This window comes from Carcharhinus amblyrhynchos, chromosome 24 (assembly GCF_965287045.1).
Source record: "Carcharhinus amblyrhynchos chromosome 24, sCarAmb.v2.hapA, whole genome shotgun sequence".
Classification (NCBI taxonomy): Eukaryota; Metazoa; Chordata; class Chondrichthyes; order Carcharhiniformes; family Carcharhinidae; genus Carcharhinus; species Carcharhinus amblyrhynchos.
The window spans coordinates 38,276,544-38,288,330 of NC_137347.1; positions in this window are offsets into that span (position 1 = coordinate 38,276,544).

The window sequence follows — 11,787 nt, forward strand, 5'->3', positions numbered from 1 at the left end:
TGAAAAATCCTGCCCGATGTTTCAGGTCAGTGACCTAGCATCAGAACTGGAGAAAGTGACAGATCGAATGGGTTATAAGCAGCAGGTGTCAGGGCAGTGGGATGGGTAAAAACAAAAACCAAAAAGGAGAAAGTTTGTAATAAAAAGTCGGAGCTAAAAAGGTATTCGGACACTGTTCGCAAGTGATCGAACCTTTACTACCTTTTTACCGATAAGGAGAAGAGGAGAACTGGAAAATTCATAAGGATTCTTCAGTTTGCTCTGCTCAGTTGTGCTCAGTCAGCTTTTTTATAGGCTACAACATCTAGTAAAAATAATTGTTTCTAGTCACGTAGACACTGGTAAATTATTTACATATGATACAAAGAGGTAGGCCTGAAATAATTGCTCTTTAATTGTGTACTATCGGTAATGTCATAATATTTAGTGATAGATGGATGGAATATCTGTTCAGGCAATGGTCACTTAGTCATATCATTATTACAACTTTGGTGCGTTAGGAAGGACATTCAGCTATGTCCTATAATAATAACATACATTATATAAATTATAATTTGATAAGTTATAGTGAAACATCCATCTTTTGTCTGCACTGTCTATTTCATGTATATGCAGAGACAGTCAGTCTACAGTGAGGGTTATGCTGATTTTCCTGGCTGACCTCCTGCTGAGCTCAGTTCTCCTCTCCCACGGTTATTAAATAACAAAAAGGATGGTGGGATCAAACATGAGAAGGGAAAAAGGAAGCAAGATAAAACAAAAAAAATAGAAATGGGATCTACTTCATTGGGGAGGTGGTGGTATAGCGGTAACGTCTCATGTAATCCAGAGGCCCAGACAGTACTCTAACAACAGCGGTTCAATTCCCACAATAGCAGCTGATGGAATTTATTCCTTTTTTTGTCATAAAAACCCATCTGGATTGTTACAGTAGTTACACTGTCGCCTCGCAGCGCCAGGAACCCGAGTTCAATTCCCGGCTTGGGTCACCATCTGTGTGGAGTTGCACATTCTCCCCGTGCCTGCATGGGCATCCTTTGGGTGCTCCAGTTTCCTCCCATGGTTTGAAGGAGTGCTGGTTAGGCATATTGGCCATGCTAAATTCTCCCTCAGTGTACCTGAACAGATGCTGGATTTTCACAGTAACTTCATTGCAGTGTTAATGTAAGCCTACTTGTGACTAATAAAACCTTAATCCCCTTTAAGGAAGGAAATCTGCCATCCTTACTTGGTCTGGCCTGCATGTGACTCTAAATTCATCGCGATGTGGTTGATTCTAACCTGCCCCTCTGAGCGAGCCACCCAGTTCAAGGAGAATTAATGCTGTCCTTGCTGCCGATGCCCAGGTCCAAGGGAGGAATTTAACAGTAGGTGGGCAGTCCTGGAGTAGAAGGTGGCAGTGACAGACACACAAACAAATACCAAACTGAACACTAGGGAGTGAATAAAGCGATTTCACTGGTAAATTCAGATGTGGGAGAGCCCGCGCTAAGGTTGCTGCAGATTATCACTCGGCATGCCATCTTCATTCAAAAAGTTAATAAAACCTCAGAATAAATTATTAGGAACAACATTGAAGTGGAGATGTGTTAAAGAGACATTTCTGGATGAAGAAATACTCACAGAACATGTGACCCGGCAGCACATCATGACTGAAAAAAGAAAATACTCTTTTAAACCTAAAAGCTTTTATTTATTCCTGAGAAATTCCTTTCAGATGTAACCCTATTTTTGTGCTTAAACATAAAAAAATGCTGATTTTAACTTGGCTCAGAGAAGGCTGATGTAGGTGACAGTCTGTTCAGCCTTTCATTGCAAACTTTAGTTCAGAGGGTTAATCACATGATTTGCTATCTCCAGCCGTCCTGCTCCCACACTCCAGTGGTGTGTCTACCCTCAGAGCACGTCACCTTCCCCTGCTCATGATAAAATAAACGAGATCTTCATTGGGTGGCACAGTGGTTAGCACCGCTGCCTCACAGCACCAGGGACCCAGGTTCGATTCCAGCCTTGAGTGACTGTGTGGAGTTTGTACGTTCTCCCGTGTCTGCGTGGGTTTCCTCCGGGAGCTCCAGTTTCCTGCCACTGTTCAAAGTTGTGCAGGTTAGGTGAATTGGCCGAATTAAATTACCCCTTAGTGTCCCGAGATGTGCAGACTAGGTGGATTGGCCATGATAAATTGCCTCTTAGTGTCCCAAGATATATAGGTTAGGGGAAATTAGTGGGGTAAATATATGGGATTACAGGGATAGGACCTGGATGGGATGCACTGGCAGAAAACCAGTGCAGACTTGATGGGCTGAATGTCCTCCTTCTGCACTCTAGGGATTCTATGATTTTCCAACTGGATGATTCTTAACTCCAAACAAAGCTATTTTTCCCATTTCCTATATTTTGATAACTAATAAAGTGCCTTTTTTCATAAAGCACTTTTCAAAAATAATACTTTCAAAACCTTTTCTGGTGTTTGCTTGCAGCAAGATCTCAGAGTCTGGATACTGCAGGAGAAACCTGGAGGCTTGGCAACCCAGCTTTAACCCTCCTCCCCTCAGTGAGAGGCCCAATTTAAATCCCAGGCCTCACTTTAATTTCTCCACGTCAACCCCTGCCCAAAAACCAGGGGGATGGGCTTGGGATGGGGGATTGTGAGTAGGGGACAGATATCATTTGGCTGCAGATCACAATCAAGCATCAAAGACACTGTTGCTCGCAAGGGGAGAGTTTGAAGAGTCTACAACCTTAGTCAGGAGGGATGGGAGTAGGTCCATGCTGGAGAAGGCCCAAAGTTCTTGTTGGGGCCTGGAATCCTGGCCCACGGGGCAAGTGTTAAAATATCCACTTGCCAGGAGCTCTCCTGGCCTCTTTTTGCCATCTCCTAGTTATGGTAGCTCCAAAACTGTGCATGGATTATACATCGCAGTGTTAAACTGTTGTTGTGGTCAGGGTTAAATCTTTATGAGACTCCCCCACAAGCCTTGTTCCTGGGCACACTGGAGTTTAAATGGCGTGGGGTTTAATATCTGAGGACACGCAATTACAATGACAATTTTAAACATCGACACACACCGCTCTGCCTTGCAGGTAGGGTCTAAATACACACTAAGCATTATAAAAGGGTGATCAGACCTCTTCCGATGCCCACAATAATCAAAGTCCTGGTGCCTGGAGCCAAAGTTGCTATTGATGGAGAAATGTGTGATTTGTGATCAAAGAGAAAGAGAGATTGTGGGTCAATTTAGAAAGTTGGAGAAGTGTCAAGACTGTTCTGATTTTCAAACCAAACAGATGAGTCAGTTTCAATCCAAACAAGCAAGGGTTGACAGATACCTTCCCTCAACAATGGAACAAATGTTTCATACATTAAAAACCACCAAACCTTTCACCATTTATTGCCTTTGATTGTAGATATAGAAACCCTCAGGTGCAGAAGGAGGCCATTTGGCCCATCGAGTCTGCACCAACAAGACTTCCACTCGGGCCCTATCCCTGTGGCCCCCACATATTTACCCTAGCTAGTCCTCCTGACACTAAGGAGCAATTTAGCATGGCCAATCCACCTAACCTGCAAATATTTGGACATTAAGGAGCAATTTAGCGTGGCCAATCCACCTAACCTGCAAATATGTGAACATTGAGGGGCAAATTAGCATGGTCAATCAACCTAACCTGCAAGTCTTTGGACTCTAAAGGGCAATTTAGCGTGGCGAATCAACCTAAACCACATGTATTTCTGACTGTGGAAGGAAATCAGAGCACCTGGAGGAAACCTGCGCAGACAAAGGAAGAATGTGCAAACTCCATACCGACGGTGACCTGAGGCCAGAATTGAACCCGGGTCCCTGGTGCTGTGAGGCAGCAGCGCTAACCACTGTGCCACCGTGCCGCCCATTATCACACCGTCAGGAATAAATTCACAGTTGGAAGAAACAATTATAACAACAAGGATTGGTATAGGCCTAAAGAATACTTAACCCTTGACCTATGGCATCACAGGACGACATTCAGAATCTGCTGGGTTTGCGTGTTTGTTTGAACAATGGAAAGATGAAAATGATTTGCTGTTAGATTCTCAAAGGGTAAGTGCAGGCTTTTCAAATCCCACTCACTCTCAATGATAGTCACTCATTTTAGTGCAAAAATGTGTGGCATTTTGATGTACAACACTCAAAAAAATAAACACAGCTCCACATGTTTGAATGGGTTCGCAACCTGGTGTCAGTTTTGTTAATTATAAATCTCACTGCTAATACTTCCATGCTGTAACAACCCTGAATGTTGTCCTTATGTCCAAGGAATATAAAATACTGAGAGAGTGCATAACACCACATAAATTATATTAATTGCATCCAACCAATCGTATTCACTATGCTGAACTTATAACAAACCTTTAATTTGGTGAATGGTTAAAAAGAAAATGTTTCAAAAATCAAGACATTTTCTTTTTAAAGTCCAATTTTGGGCCATAATTTTTAATTTAAAAGTGTCTGAATTTTGTCTGCACGCTCAACAAGCCTGGAACTGGACGCAAAGCAGGCTTCCGACTGATATTAGGCCCCAGAACAGGATTTCACACCAGCCGGCCAATTAGCTGTGCGCTTGTTGGAGCAATGGAAAATTTTGGAATGCCCAGCTGATTGAGAGTTTGTAATCCTTTTCGCACCCCCAAAATCCCTTTGCGATCTTGCCCCTCACTATCTTTGTAGCCTCTGATAGGCCTGCAACCATAAGGGATAGATCGCTGTTCCCCTCCCAGTTATGGCCACTTATGCACCCCCTGCCCCCTCCTCTGCACCCCCTGACCCTGCCCTGTTGAAACACTCTGTGGCCCAGTGTCAAACTTACTTTGATAATTTTCCTGTGAAACGCCTCAACGTATAATTCACACAATATTTATAAAAACTAACCACCTGGCAGGAATCACACAATCTTACTTTTGGGGAGCATTTGGGGAAGGGACAGAAAATGATTTAAGTGAGACAAAGGAAGGAGTATTCCGATTGAGACAGATTGTAGTGTAGAATGAGGTCAGTACATGGGCACGGAGTCAGATACCGAGGGGAACCTACAGTAACCGACATCAACCAATAGGCAGAACCTGGAGAACCTGAAAGTAGGGAGACGTTTTTGTACCTTCCCTAGTGCCTCTACCCTTGGTCACAATATTTTAGGGTTATAGAATGGGTGGCTCGGTGGCACAGAATTATAGAATGGGTGGCACAGTGGTTAGCACTACTGCCTCACAGCTCCAGGAACCCAGGTTCAATTCCCAACTTGGGTCACTGTCTGTATGGAGTTTGCACATTCTCCCCATGTCTGCATGAGTTTCCTCAGGGTGCTCTGGTTTCTTCCCACAGTCCAAAGATGTGCGGGTTAGGTTGATGGGACATGCTAAATTAACCCTTAGTGTCCCGGGTTGTGATAGGTTAGAGGGGTTAGCGGGATGGCTAATGCAGGGATAGGACCTGGGTGGGATTGGTGTCAGTGCAGACTCGATGGGCTGAATGGCCTCCTTCTGCACTGTAGGGATTCTATGATTCTATGAGTGGTTATAGCACAGAAGGAGGCCATCTGACTCATCATGTCCACGCTGGCTCTTCATAATTCAGCAAGTGCAGCTCCCTTGCCTTTTTGCCACAATGTTTCTCTTCCGAAGCTCATCCAGCTGCTGATGTGCAGCCTTTGGAGACAAGCATTGTGCACAGTATGCCAAGTGTGGTCTAACTAAGGTTCTATTAACATAGCTCGGAGAATGTTATTCCCCCCAGCAGGTATAGGTGGGGGACTGCGGATGTTGCTGTCAAGTTGTTGAAATTGGCAAACCTGATCACCGCATACAAATGTGCTTATTTCCGGTTTGCCAGGATAGGTTGTGGAGTTGGAAGGATGACATTCTCTCAACAGTTGGATTGGTAATTATAAAATGTTAACCAGGCTTTTGGCAATCATTCGGAGCCAATTGCTTGCTCTAGCAAGTTTGTCAAGCTTGACCTGCCCTTCATAAAATCATGCTGACAATAGTGGACTGAGCTCTGCCTTTCCAAATACTCAGTCAAAATACTCTCCTCCTTAATGATCAATTCCAGCAACTTCCCCACCAGAAGTCAAGCTAACCAGCATATAGGTTCCTACTTTTTGCCTCTCTCCTTTTCGAATATGGGTGTCATAGTATGTTTCCAATCCATCGGGACCTTTCCAGAATCCAAGGAAATCACATCCAATGCATCCACTATCTCTGTTGCCACCTCATTTAATACCCTAGGATGCAAGCCATCAGATCCTGGAGACGTATCTGCCTTTAATTCCATTACTCTACTCAATCCCTTCTCCCTAGTGATAACTGTTGCACCAAGTTACTCTGTGTTAAAGTTTATTTATTAGTGTCATAAATTGGCTTACATTAACACTGCAAAGAAGTGCAGTGTTACTGCAAAAATCCCCTAGTTGCTACACTCCAGTGTCTGCTCGGGATACACTGAGTGAGAATTTAGCATAGCCAATGCACCTAACCAGCACGTCTTTCAGTCTGTGGGAGGAAACCCACCCAGACATGGGGAGAATGTACAGAATCCACACAGGCAGTCACTGAAGCTGGGAATTGAACCCAGGTTCCTGGCACTGCAAAGTAGCAGTGTTAACCACTGTGACACTCTGCTGCCCATTAATTACAGCTTTTGGAAATTTTTCATTACTCTCTACTGTGAAAACAGAGGCAAAATATTTTCGACTCACATCACAAAATAATGCAAGGCCATTTGGCCCATCGATATCAAATGGAGCTTATTTGACATAACACTTACCTCCGAGTCAACATTATTGGCTCAGACCCCAATCCGTAGATCTCAGCACATGATTTAGGTGGGTGTTCCAGTCCCGTACCGAGGGAGTGATGTATTGGTCAGAGATGGTTGTAAAAGGAAGCACTATATGTCTTCTCAGGTAAATGTAAAGGGATAAAAATAATTTTTTCTGAATCATGAACGCAACATTCTCGGCTAAATTAGATCTTGCAAGAGGGATTTTAGGATCTCGCACTTAACTACATCTAATCCTACTGGATTATCATTCTATTCCTTTCTCCCTCATTTGGTTATCTAGCTTCCCTCTTGAATGAAATATTACAATTCATCTCAACTCCCTGGGGTGGCGAGCTCCGCATCCTCGCCGCTCTCCGGGCGAAGCAGTTTCCCTCTTCAAATTACCTTTCTGTTCCCAATATCCCAGCTTTCGCACATTACTCCCGCTTCCTACACAACCCAACACTTTGCCACCGGACTCATTTTAGCCATCCATTAACAGGCATTACCATAACAACCACATACCCAGTGATAGGGAACCTGCTGACTCAATCAGTTTGGATATTAACCAGTCTTAAGCAGGGTGCAGAATGCGGCTGTCAGTAATTTAATTCAATTGGTCTTCAAACGACTGCACACAAACTAAAAGGGGCTAAAATGTTACTTTTTCTTAAAAACCAGCAGAGATTGTGCGCTTGCATTAAGAGAATGATGAAAAGAAGTCAGCTCCGTCAATGCTTGTGTGTTTGAGCGAGAGTGTTATGGCTATCTCCGGGCACTGCATTTTACAAAAGATGTCAAGGCTTTGCAGTGGGTTCAGAAGCCATTTATTAGGATGGTACAAGAGACAGGAAACAGACATTGTGTCCAAATAGACAAGCTGGGATTGTCCTCCTCAGGACAGAAGAGGCTAAGGGATTTCATCAAAATGCTTAATATTGTGAGGGGTTTTGATTGTTTGTTTATTTATTAGCATCACAAGTAGGCTTGCATTAACACTGCAATGAAGTTACTGTGAAAATCCTCTGGTCGCCAAACCCCGGGTGCCTTTTCGGGTACATTGAGGAAGAATTTAGCACGGCCAATGAATCTAATCAACACATCTTTCAGACTGCGGGAGGAAACCGGAGCACCCCAGGGAAACCCACGCAGACACGGGGAGAGTGTGCAGACTCCACACAGCCAGTGACCCAAGCCGGGAATCAAACCCGTGTCCCTGGCGCTGTGAAGCTAATCGTGAGGCTAGCAGTGCTAACTGCTGTGCCATCGTGCCACCCACTGTAGAGATAAACTGCTTCCACTGGTTGGAGGGTGGAGAACCAGCCTGGAAAAAACCCCTGCAGGGAGACTGAAGAGAAATACAGAGGTGATTGCTGTGAATGGGGTTGCATTAAGGTGGTGGAACTGACACTTCCAAGAAAGACTTGGATATGCACTTGAAAAGGAAAAACGCGCAGGGCGAGGGAAAAGATGGGGAGAGTGGGACTGATGGGCAGGCCCTTTGAAAGAACCCATCTGGGAACAATGGGCTGAATGGCCTCCTTCTCTGTTATATGATATCATAATTCTATGAAATATATACATGAAATATATTGATTCATCAACTGAGAGTGATAAAGTGTAAATATTTTCCAGCTGGTCTTCAAATAGAAGTCTGACACAAATGCAAATGTTCCTTGTTCTTCCTATCTTTAATTCTATGATTTAACTACAGTGGCACAATGGTTAGCACTGCTGCCACACAGCGCCAGGGACCGGGATTTGATTCCCGCCTTGAGTGACCATCTGTGTGGAGTTTGCACCTTCTCCCTGTGTTTGTGTGGGCTTCCTCCAGGTTTCCTCCCACAGTCCAAGGATCTGCGGGCTACATGCCGTGCTAAATAGCGCTTTAGTGTCCAAAGATGTGTAGGTTAGGGGGATTAGCTGTGATTACAGGGGTGGGGATGGGCATGGGAGAGTGGAAGAGCAGGCTTGGGTAAGATGCTGCTCTGGAGAGACAGTGCAGGCTTGATGGGCTGAATGGCCTCTTTCTGCACTGTGGGAATTTTATGACTCTATGAACATAAAATGGGACTCAATAAAAAGTGATTGTTTTTCATAATATGGTTTCTCTTATTATTTCGCAACCTCGTTCGCTTAATGGCACTTATGCCAGTTGTCAGTTGTAGCAAACTACTTTGAACTAATTCTCTGTCAATCCCCTATTCCAAATAAATGTTTATTTTTCTAATGCTTGCCTGCATCCTTTCTGAACCAGTTCTAATTGTTGATTCTGGCATTGTAACCCATGCCCTAACAGCCCTCTGCAAAAAATATTCTCCTGACCTTTCCTTCGATCCATTAAATATTATTTATCATTAACCAGCTATTGACTCTCTGGTCAGTCAGGGTCCTTAGGGAAAAAGGGCAGAGAAACTAAAAGAGTCTGGGAGTTCTCTGGAATTCTCCCCCCACGCCTCACTTCTGTCATATTATTATAATAATATAATACTAACAAGACACCATTTGCTCATAAGGGAATGGTAAATATATTGTGGGTTCATTTATTCAGCCTAGGCACATGAGAATTATATATATAGGGATGAATCTTGAAGACATTCGAGCTGTGCACATGTGCTCTGCTCAAAGCAAAGGTGAAACTAAGACTGGATCATATGGACTTGAATCAATGGGTGGGATTTTCCGTCTGTCACCCTGGAACCGAAAAATCCTTCCCAAGGTCAATGGACCATTCCATGGTCCACCCCTCGCCCGCTCCAATTCCCGTGGCAGGCAGAACAGGAAGATTCGCCTTGTTAACTCCCACCTTATATTTCCTTCCTTGGTCCAATGCCACTTTGTCTGATTAAATTGCTGTGAAGCACCTTTGGACATTTTGGAAAAGTTGGACTTTAATATATGCTGTAGTCTACCTATGGAATGCTGAGGAAACCATTAAAACTGCCACAAATTGTCACGAAAGGCAAGACTAAATCACTTCATTTTTCCTCCTGGCTTATAACCTATTACAGTCTTTTATCACATTTTGAGAAAATATTGGTACATGTCTATTCCAAATTTTGTTTGTTTCCTAGGATAACTGCCTGTTCAGACACCATCACTGGCCCAGATTTGAGGACAGTCCCTCCATCTTATGAACAGTGCTAGGCGTGTGCAAAAACAGGCATGGAAGACTCTCCAATTTACCAAATCCCAGCCTAATTATTCCCCCATTGTCCCCTCTCCATCACTACCTTGCTTAGATCTCAAACAATGACCCCATTTCTGAATGTCTGTGTCCAATGTTTGAGTTAGGGTTGCATTTCTGTCTGTGTAAAGTCTGCACGTTCTCCCCGTGTCTGCGTGGGTTTCCTCCAGGTGCTCCAGTTTCCTCCCTCAGTCCAAAGATGTGCGGGCTAGGTGGATCGGTCATACTAAATTGCCTCTTGGTGTCAGAAGGACAAGCAAGGTGAATGCACGGGATTATGGGGATAGAGCCTGGGTGGGATTGTTGTCAGTACAGACTCAATGGGCCAAATGGCCTCCTTCTCCACTGTAGGATTCTATGATTACTCAATTGGTTTCTCACTGATTCTGAAGTTCCTCTTCCACTTGAGAATTCTAACCGTGCAGTTATTCTTATCTTGCGTCAATGTTCTTTTTTAAAAAGAAAACACAATGAGAGCTATTACAAAATGCTTTTATTGACTTTATAATATAATAGTCACTTGTGCTTTTAGACAGATTAGATCCCTGGATCTCTCAGCACTTTGATAGACTACTTAAATGGATAGTTGAAATTTCTATTAAAAAAAAGTTCCTCGATGCCTACTTGACTTGCTTTTGGAAATGGTCCATTCTGCACTGATTGCCATCATGGGAGATTTTATTGAAAGTTTCAAAGATGCAATTTTGAAGCAATCACTTTGGTAAGCCCTTACGCTGAAAAGATTTAGACTATATTTCTCAAAGTGGTTTTCAAACTTCATTATTATCAGCATTAATGTAAATGGCATTGACGTCTTTAAACTGGGGCAAGGAAGCATTACAAGCCAACACGTTCACCTTCTCTGAATAGTCACTTCATTGGAAACCACATTCTCATTGTCAGAAACCCCTATCTCAGGACTCTTGTACATTTTATACATCTCTCAAAGCAATACAGAAATGACACGACTTTCTAAGTGTGTAAAAGGTTGTATTTACAGTTCTTTAAGATCTCTGCGGTCACAAAATGGCAACACCATGTTTCTCCCAGCTCCACCATCTTCTTGTATCTCCAGCTTACTTACCTCTGAGTCAACACCCTGACTTAACCAATCAAGCACTGTGAGTATGGATCAGTTACCAGACTGATGTAATCAAATACAGAACAATGCTGGACTCAAGGTTAACTCCATCTTTCATGAAATTTTCTATATGAATCTCTCCAAGCAGGATTCTGCCATCACATGGTGGCACAGTGGTTAGCATTGCTGACTCACAGTGCCAGGGACTCGGGTTCGAATCTGGTTTTTGGTCATTGTCTGTGTAGAGTTTGCACATTCTCCCTGTGTGGGTTGTCTGTGGATGCTCCTGGTTCCTCCAAAAATGTGCAGGTTAGGTGATTGGCCATGCTAAATTGCCCCTTTGTGTCGCAAGATGTGTAGGTTATGGGGATTAGTGGGATTACAGGGATAGGGTGTGCGTGAGATCGAGAGATGTTTCAGTGCAGGCTCAATGGGCAAATTTCGACACTCCTTCTTGGAATTCTGTGATTCCACAACTACTGTTCTATTCAAAGTCTCAAATGAGATTTTATGTAACTGTATCCCTCCCCCTCCTCCTCTAAATCCTCAGTCTCACTGCAGCCTGTTGGGTACAACAGTCTCCTTGCTCAACTCTACGGCAGTGCCCTCGGTTAGTTCCGCCTTTGCCTTTGTGATTGTAGCGTCTCCTTGATTGCATTTTCTCCGACTGCGACGTCATTCCCTTCCGACTCCCTCAATAACTGCTCCCTGTCTATTCTCCCTCC